Here is a 10,123-nt window from a genome sequence, read left to right on the forward strand (position 1 = left end):
GTCCGTAAATAATAATAAGGGATATATATTTTGCTACGGGAAATAACTCAACTTTTAGATCGACAACTCTCCCACTCTCTATCTATCACCACCAATCTATCTCACTCTATTAGTTACCATACTCTTTATCACTCTTTCTTCGTGTAAATGTATTGCCTCTCACGCAATGCTTTCATTTTTGTAAGGCGGCGAGCTGACAGAAACGTTAGCACGCTGGGTGAAATGCTTAGCAGTATTTCGTCTGTCTTTACGTTCTGAGTTTAAATTCCGCCGAGGTCAACTTTGCCCTTCATCCTTTCGGGGTCGATAAATTAGGTACCAGTTGCGTACTGGGGTCAATCTAATCGTTTGGTTCCCCCCACCAAAAAAGAATTCAGGCCTTGTGCCTAGAGTAGAAAAGAAAAGCATGCTTTCATTTTACTTGAAACTTCTAATATTTACTTTCGTTTTATGACAGCTATTACGCACAACTCCTGCTTTCTGCGTAGGTAAAAATGATCAAACTTCAAACTTCTATAACAGTTTTCTAATTTTTTTTTCTAGAATTAATGAATCAAAAACTCGGATTCAGCATGAATAAGTACATCAATATACCAAATTTGAAAATTTTCACGTTATTTTAAAATTAAAAAATATGTGACAGCAACAGAAAAGATCTCAGTCTATCTCGTTCATTTTTCGCTTTTCTCATGGTAAACCTTTCCCCTCTCTCGCACTCTATAAAAGTATATAGCTCACGCTGAACGTGTATGTGTTTGTCAATGTGTGTGCATGCATGTGTTTAATGAATTTCATTAGGACGACAGAGTGATTTGAAAAATTATGTAAAAGTTAATCTATTTTAATAGCATACTTTTCTATTAGTAAATATATTCTTTCTTACACACACGCGCGCGCGGGGACTCGCTTGATGTGGGGTGGGAATTAAAAATTTAAATTACATAATTTTTTTGTTGTTGCTCAAACCCCAGCAATGAACCACCGTATCATCATTCTATAAAATTTTTCTATAGGGAAAAAATATTCAAAAGTACCAATACATGAAACAAAGAAACGAGAAAGGTTCAGGTGATCATGTGATGTGCTAGAAACAACTACATTTCCTTTAAATGACACACCTTTCCATCTGAAAATTATTTTGAAATTATAAACAGAAACAAATTGCAGATTTGGACTGTCCATATTTTAAAACTCTAATTTTAAAAAAATTCGGAAAAAGTCGAAATTTTCGGATTTATGGGGCAGCGTAACGAAAAGAAATCTGAAAAATCCCTATCAAAACAGAAAAAATCTAACTTGTGAGTGTCCTATTCCGAAAGTCTGCCAACGCAGTCTATTGTGAAAATTACCCGCCGACGACGGGATACTCAACTAGTGTGTGTGTGTGTGTGTGTGTGTGTGTGTGTGTGTGTGTGTGTGCGTGCGCGCGCACATATGTTTACTAGCATTGCAGGTGTTAAGGCTCTCAGTTCAAATTCCACAGAGGTCGACTTTGTCTTTCATCCTCCGGGGTCGATAAAATAAATACCAATTGAGCACTGGGTTGATGCAATCGACTAATCTCCTCCTACGAAATTACTGACGTTGTGCCAAAATTTGAAACCAATACATTTGCATGCGTATTTTTATTAATATATTCTATATATTTTAACTTGTAGCAGAAATATCGCTCGTTAGTGTATTTAATACTTCATATCCTACATCAGTGACACTTGAGATTCAACTCCCTTCGTTGATAACCGATACGGTTTCTTCCGCCTATGATCGAGTTCCCAGCTTTCGTATCAATTCTTTTCGATACGAAACAGAATAAAAGATGTTAAACAATCGGAGGACACTCTCGAGAAGACAGGTTTACTTGCTTGAGATGAAAGGTACCATATAAATTGAATTTCTATTATGTTACAAATGCACTTGTGAGGTTTTGCACGTGCCATGAAGACCGTATCTCTCAGGAATTTGAATTAAATTTCTGTTTTTAGTAGAGATTGTAATTAGTCAAATACCTATTTAAAATCTTAGATCACACAGTAGAGGGTGGAACAATGAAAAAGTATGACAGGTTGTCAGATTATAGGAAAAAAAATAAAGGGAATTACATGAAAAGAAAAGTGTAGCCCAAGGCAAGAAAAGACAACTTACACTTCGTGGTCGTTCGAGAGACTAGCTGTATCCTCATTACAGAAGACTTGAGGTTAGACAATGAGGTTGTGCTCTAATAGGACAGGAAGAAATAGGGTAAGAAGGTGATAGAATATTGATGAAAACGAATAGAGTATCATCACACGAAAAACTCCTCCACAGAGGATGCGACATGTTATTTACCTTGTCCAACACAGAAAAATACGGGCGCTCTTGAGTGCCCCAAGATTTAATGCTAGGAGCGACAGCGCAGTGCTCTTAACTAAATAAGGTGTAGTTAGATGTAGGCTTCTCATTCGTATGTAAGTTAGATGCCCTTATTTGCTTCTTGTGTTGTTATCATATCGTTTGATTATGAATACGTTGTGTTTATTATTTGCTTTGCGTAGGAGTGGCTGTGTGGTAAGTAGCTTTCTTACCAACCATATGGTTCTGGGTTCAGTCCCACTGCGTGGCATCTTGGGCAAGTGTCTTCTACTATAGCCTCGGACAGACCAAAGCCTTGTGAGTGGATTTGGTAGGCGGAAACTGAAAGAAGCCCGTCGTATATATGTATGTATATATATATATATATATATATATATATATATATATATATATATATATATATATATATATGTATATATATATATATATGTATATGTGTTTGTGTGTCTGTGTTTGTCACCCCAACATCGCTTGACAACCGATGCTGGTGTGTTTACGTCCCCGTAACTTACCGGTTCGGCAAAAGAGACCGATAGAATAAGTACTAGGCTTCCAAAGAATAAGTCCTGGGGTCGATTTGCTCAACTAAAGTCTTGAGAAGAGCCGATCTGCACAACCTGCAGAGATTGTGGAGGAAAGAAAAGTGAGACTTGCAGGTCATGTTTTCCGTCTCTCGAAAAGACAACGGATATGTGCAGTAAATAATATCTTCCTTAGGTTAGCATTTCATTTCTTCTTTCTTTTATTTTGTGAATTTCTGCGCTAAATTTGACGATTATTCTATGTGTCCTATTTTCAGGAACAGCTTGATGAATTGGTGAACAGTCAACGGTGTTGGAGATGGAGGTTGTAAAAAATTAATTGCAATATATTGGTCCAATTAATTGATTGGAGTCGTACTGTCAATTAAATAGTTGATTGCTGTCATATCAATTACTTGCAACATTGTCAGCGAAAGATTTTCAAATGGCTCATACTTCATTCAACGTTCAATTGGCAAATACAGCGTTCTATTATTATTTGAATTATTGTGTTGACGTTTTGTTCTGACTGCTGAGAATGATTTACTCATTCTGTCGTGCTTAAGAATTGACTGTTTTGTATGTTATCAAGTGTTGATGTTTGATTCGGACTGCTGAGAATGATACATATTCTATCATGCTTGGGAATTGGCTATTGTGTATGTTGTCAAATAATCACTGTCGAGTGATTCTTGGTTCTGACTGCTGAGAATGATTCACACATTCTGTCTTCAAGTCATTAAATCGTAACTTTGCCTGCAACGTGGTTGTGTCTTGAATTCCGCTCCAACATATTAACTGAATCAGACTTTCATCAGTGGAGTGGCGAAATATCTTCTATTTTAAACTGTGGCGAAATATCTTTTATTTTAAATTAATCCATGCCGCGTGAAAACGAGCAAATCGTCAGAAAATATCTTAACCAAATAGACAGTGAACATGTATGGAAATGCAAGTGTGGAAAAAGTTGATCCCCACCCCGCTAAAAAAGGGACTGGATGGACAAATCTTATGAGTCATATAAAAAACCAGCATTCAGAATATTCTACTAGACAAGCAACTGGACAACCATCCTTATCAAGTTTTCTTTTACTAAGAAGTAGTTTGGTCAGTCGCTCGGCCTTAAATGTCTATGTTTGGACTAAGTGGGTATGTACTGGTTTAAAACCATTTTCCTTTATTGAACACCCACTGACTCGTAAGTACACAAACTTGGGAAATAGGACAAATGTGACCTTAAAGAAATACATGGAGAAACTTACTCAAGAAGTGGAAAAGAAAATATCTAATGAACTTCCAAGTAAATTTTCGTTGGTAATCAACGGTTGAACTAAAGGTCCGACGCATTTCATTGGACTTTCTGCATCTTATTCATGCAATTATCAAAATGACTATTATACTGTTTTTCTGGCATTTTTGCCAAAGGTAAGTGAAACATCATTCACTGCTTCTCATTATGTCGAATTTATAGAGTATGTATGAAGTGTCTATAACAAAAATTTAGAAAATGTAGCTATTATCGGAGATTATACTGAAGTGAACAAATCTATAGCGAACTTGTGTAGAATACCATTGATTGGATGTGCTTCTCATAAATTCAATTTAGCTGTTTCTGCTTATCTCGACAAGCAAGAAGTTCTACTTGATAAAATTAATATGTTGATGGGTAAGCTAAAGTCATTAAAACTTACGAGTAAACTTCGGAAAAAAAAAACGCCTTTGCAACTTATACAAAGAAATAAAACCCGTTGGTCCAGTACTTAGGACATGATTGAGAGGTACATCCAACTCAAACCGTTTTTAGACTGTTTTCAAGGCGATCCAAAGCTAGTTGATTATCTGTTGACTTCACGCGATCATAATGATATGTAGACTCTAAAAGACGATTTAGGAAAGCTACGCCCAGTAACAGTCGCTTTGCAAAGAACAGAAATAGATTTGGGAGATGCTAGAATTCTTTTTGGCGAAATTTTTGCATTGTATCCTTACGAGGAGTTAAAAAAATATTTGCTCCCATCGGCAGCCATTGTGCACAGCTCAAATTTAGAAAGTGGAGTTGTGAAAATTTTACAACATGCAGAAGCAGAGCTAACTGCGGATGAAGTGGCTGCTCTACATCAGCTGAAAGTGATGACAGACACGTCACAACAGTCTGATTTACCTGTAGAAGATGATGATTTTTGCTTCAATTTGTTTGAAAAAATACAAAAAGGATAAAATTTCACCTCAGCAATATCTGAACTGTTAATTTTTGTTAACAGCATCCAATATCTTGGAACGTTTCTTCAGCTCAGCAGGTTACGCTTTTAATGATTTTCGGCAATACTTAACACCAATGACTTTAGAAATGCAATTATTTCTAAAAATCAGTTGCTCTTTCTGGGATGAAGACCTAGTTTCAGAAATCTGCAATCGTTCATGACCATTTGTTATATCTTAAAATTTTAATTGCGCTACTCGTTTGAGAAACTTTTTCAATTTAAGACCTTCAATTTATTTGTTTTTCAACTACTGTACAATGTAGAGTATACATATTGTTTGTTCCCTATTCTAAATCAATACAATTGAACTTTGAACGTTTTCTGATAATAAAGTTTTTTGAAACTTTAAGACAAGCCTTTTATTTTCCTATCATTTTGGCTCTTATTTAAATCGAAGCTAATACTTCAAAATATATGGTGTTTTTACATTCGGCAAAATAATTGACAATTAATTGCAATTAACTACAATAATTGATTGGCCTATATCCCAATTAAAATTAATTGATTGCTAGGAAAATAATTGATTGAAAAGGTCCTAATCAATTATTTCCAACCCGTGGTTGGAGAGCATAAAGATTAAAGTTGTAATTGAGAAAAAATTAGGTAACATGGAGGACTGGAAATCATCTGAATATTGGAGAAGAGTTACCTGTATCACGAAGATTCGCGCTAGGTATCAAAATACTGACGTCATGATTGCTGCTCCATGCTCTGTGAACATTGTAAAGGCTGTAAGATGTGACATGGTCAGCTGAAATGAAGACTACAAAGCTGTGGCTAACAATAAGATGGTCTTTGAGTGTGTCTCCAGTGAGGTTGACATCATGCCACCCCACATCTTTGAACAGGGTATCAGATTCAATTCAGACGGCTACGTGAAGCTACCGGAGACTGGTCAATCACTGGCTAGAGAGGTTGCTGCTGGAAGGCCATATGTGTGGCAGCAGGATTCTTTCGGTAAGAGTCAGAAGTGATTGTCGGAAAATTTCTACAACTTGATCCCCAATTTCTGGCCTTCTAATTCCCTCGATTGTAATCTCATGGATTACTATGCGTTGGGTGCGGTTGAGAATGACACCGACCACTCTGCCTACAACACCAAGGCCAAGCTGGTGGCCAAAATCAAGGTGCTCGAAGATATTCCCAGGGACACAGTGAGGAACGCAGGCGGTAGGTTTGAGAGCCGTCTTGAGGCCTGTTGGAAGCTGAGGTTAGGCTACTTTGAGTAAACAGTTATCTCTCAGCCATAACCTAGTTGATATGTTTTGATCTTTAAAAAATACTTTGATTTATGGATGTGTTTTCTTTACCTTTCACGCAAACTGTTGGATTTAGTCTGAACATCTTTAATAGTGAGTAGAATCAATAATTTTCAATTGATCACTGAACACGGTATAGTAACTTGGTCGCTACTTGTTTTGCTTCTAACATCACTATCGGTAAATCCACTCAGTTTATTGTTGTCTTTATAAATACTCTACTAGCCTTCTGTTGCTCATTCTTGACTCACTTATTTTCCATTTGTATTATCTACGAAGACATATTTTGTTGCCTAGTGTACTCTTTTCTAATTTTATCGTTATTTCTTTGCCGTGAAGCCATGTCAACACTTTTGTTCGCCTGTTGCAAACAAATATGTTTAACCGCTCCCTTTATTCTATTCTTTCGTTATAATTATGGATGAAACAAATGTCATTTCGAAAACTGAACAACTGGTTCTTTACTTCGTTTTTGAGAGAGTAAAGAAGGTATTAGATATCAATCAACTTCTGAATTTGACACTGAATTGCTTCTACTGTACAGTGCATATGGTCGGTATTCATCTCTACTGGTGTTGACGTCCCGTTGTGTGTCGCCTAATGTTATGATGGTGCCTCGATCATGATCGGGAAAATCACCCGTGTTCTGACAGGGTCGTCCATTGGTGCATGGCGGCGGTCTTCAATGCAGCTAGTTTCGGTCCTATTTTCAGAGGCTGGATTGCTGTGGGTATTTGCTCAGAGGTCAGACTAAATTGCCACCGGTCTTAACTGTTTGAATCCATATGTTCGGTCCATCAAGTGTATCCTCTCTAATCACTCTTGTACATTTTAGGTCTTGAATTATTGCTACGGAAGCAGAGGGTGCTGAAATGAATCCCACTCAAACAAGAACGTGGGACAGTTGTGTCGACATATGTGGACGAAGCTAAGGGATTGCAGTCGTCTACCACGGAAATCCAGGTGGTCGGTACAATATTGAAAGAATATGAGGTGATACACTAGAAGCTGGAATTAATAAGAAGAAGCTAGTGGGTTCGCATCTTAGGAGTAGGTGAGGTAGGTCTATATTGACCGGCGACTAAAGAATCTGTTAACATACTTAGGAGTCTCGTCTGATTCAAACCTATAAGTGACTGGAACTGCAAGATTACGGGTAGATAAGTCAGTTCTATCCAGAAATGGACGGAGAAGAAACTATCCTCGAAAGGTGAGGCAGACATAGTGAACGTGTACAATGTTTCCATCCCCATCATTTATTATCATCTGATCATCGTGCCCTTGCTTCAGGTTTCGTCTGATTAGATTGTACTTTTGAGGGAGAGACGAGTTTCACTGGTCAGAAGATCTATTTACTGTCAGCCTCTTCTGCACAAAGAATTTGGTATACTGTGGCTAATGACGACATGTTTAGATTATGGCATGTGTAGAGATTCCTGGACTGTGAGAAAGTCTGGTTGCTATTTTTCGGGCATGTGTCTGCACAGCTTGCTTCTTTGACAGAACTACTGGATTAAATAAAGACCAAGCTGGGCACTTAGCATATAGAATATTGTCAGGCGTTCATAGTTTTCTACAAGTCTGAAAATTCGATCTCTGATAACCAGCCTTTGTATTTTGTAGAAGATAGGTGGCAGGCAAGAGCGATGATGTTCTCTGGCTATCTCTTAGCAAGGATAAGAATCCGCTGAATAGTTTTGCCAGACAACTTTTAACCCATATGACTTCGAAAAACTCTCACAAATTCTTGGTCTGGTAGTAGCACTTGGAGATATTATTAGTTCGAGGTAAACTTTACTGGCACTGAGTCAACAGGGCGACGAAACAGTTTTGAACATAATTGTTTAGTCTTCGGGTGCTATTGATTTGTGGAGTTAGTAACTGGACGGCATGCCAGCGGTTCGACATACGCAAGACTATCATCTGAAAAGCAGAGAATGCTTTCCTGCCAGCTCTCCTGCCTCCCAAATTCCCACAGAGAACATTCTCTCTTGCCACTTGCCTTATAGCCAATTCTACAATGTATGTATGTATGTATGTGAGTGTGTGTATGTGTGCGCGCGCGCTGACGTCAGTCCTTTACTCAGTGAGGTACAGACCGTTTACAAGCATTATGTTAGGATTCTTGAACACTTCTATCAGAGATGTCTGAGGCACATTCTGAAAGTCAGCTGGTTCTTGCCGACTACAGACACAGAGGTCTAGAGTGAAGTCGACATCGGGAGTATTGAAGTGATAGCGCACATGCTCCGATTACGCTGGACTGGACACCTTGCTCGGATGAATGATCAGAAGATCCCTAAACATGCTGTATGTTGAACTTATTTGTGGAAAGCGCCCCAGCAGAAATTAAGATTACGGGTTAAGGATTGTATAAAGTCCTCACTAAAGGCATGTGAGATATACGAGGTCAATTGGGAAAGCGACACTCATTACCACCAATGGAAGAAACAGATAAAAGAAGGAGAGGGTACTTTTAAAGAAACACGCATTTTGCATGCTGAACTTAAGCGAGCTGCTCGAAATTGCACTGCCACTGTGGTGAAAGGAGGAAAGTTTCGTCTTCAGAAGCTGTGGACGTTTATGACTAACAAGAGCTGGGCTCATTAATCACCAGCGGAGCCACAAGCATAAATAACAATTTTGTCTGAGAGCACAATGATCTTAATGGCTGGTGATTGTCTTCTTCGGTCACGAGCGGACAGCCATCATGCATGTATGCATGTATGTATGAACGTCTGTGTGTTTGTATGTATGTTTGTGTATTTGTAAGTATGTCTGTGTGCTTGTATGCATGTATATATGCATGTGTGCGTGTGTGTGTGTGTAGGCGTGCATGTGTGTTGGTATGCGTGTGTTTGGTGTAGTGTCGTGTGGTGTGTGTGTGTGTGTGTGTGTGTGTGCGGTGTGGTGCGCGTATGTGGTGTGTGTGTGAGGGAGGGAGAGAGAGTGTATGTATCCAATCAATATGTCTGCTATAGTAGAACAATTACACCTAGTTTGGTGTTTATTGCTCTTAATCACAGCGTTTTCTAACATTGTAATTTTTGTTAGACGACTTCTCTTTTTCCTTCAAAAGTAATGCGTTTTGTGTGCTGAAACTGGAACTTATAACAGACTGATTTACTTTAATCTGAGCACAATTATGTTCAAAATTATTGTTGCTGTATGACTTAAGGTTCTGCCAGTAGTATGTAGTTTCTCTGCACTTTTAGTTTGTTAGATATTTAGATAAGAAAATATATAGGTATATGTAAAAATTAACGAAAGTAGGTTAAGTAATTTGACCAAAAGACAATCATAATTGTACATGTTATTGGATGGAAGGTAGATAAATAGACAGACAGTCAGTCAGACAGATAGATAGATAGATAGATAGATAGATAGATAGATAGATAGATAGATAGATAGCGATGTAGAAAGATAAGGTAAATATATAAGCAGATTGCGGTTAATGCTATAAGTTTGGGGTTAATTCAAGAAACGAAAAATTAAAAGTACGTTGTATTCTATATTCGTTAATACCATTGGCTGACCAATACCTGATGAGTGGTATTTAGCTGGTGGAAACTTTGCAGAAGTTGGATATAAAAGCAACAACAACAACATCATCATAAAACAAAACAAAACAATAATACACACTCAAAGTGATAACTTTTTTATCACCCATTTTTTTGTAGAAACAATTTAATATGCTGTCGCTATATTGTATATTTAGTGCTGGATCAGCACC

The 10,123-nt window shown here is 37.8% G+C and overlaps 1 pseudogene; it reads left to right on the forward strand.

The window, feature by feature from the left end:
• The first annotated feature begins 3,159 nt into the window (after positions 1-3,159).
• On the forward strand, positions 3,160-5,334 carry LOC149137172 (uncharacterized; annotated as a pseudogene).
• Positions 5,335-10,123: the final 4,789 nt, after the last annotated feature.

Source organism: Octopus bimaculoides, chromosome 2 (assembly GCF_046866305.1).
Source record: "Octopus bimaculoides isolate indiv1 chromosome 2, ASM4686630v1, whole genome shotgun sequence".
Classification (NCBI taxonomy): domain Eukaryota; kingdom Metazoa; phylum Mollusca; class Cephalopoda; order Octopoda; family Octopodidae; genus Octopus; species Octopus bimaculoides.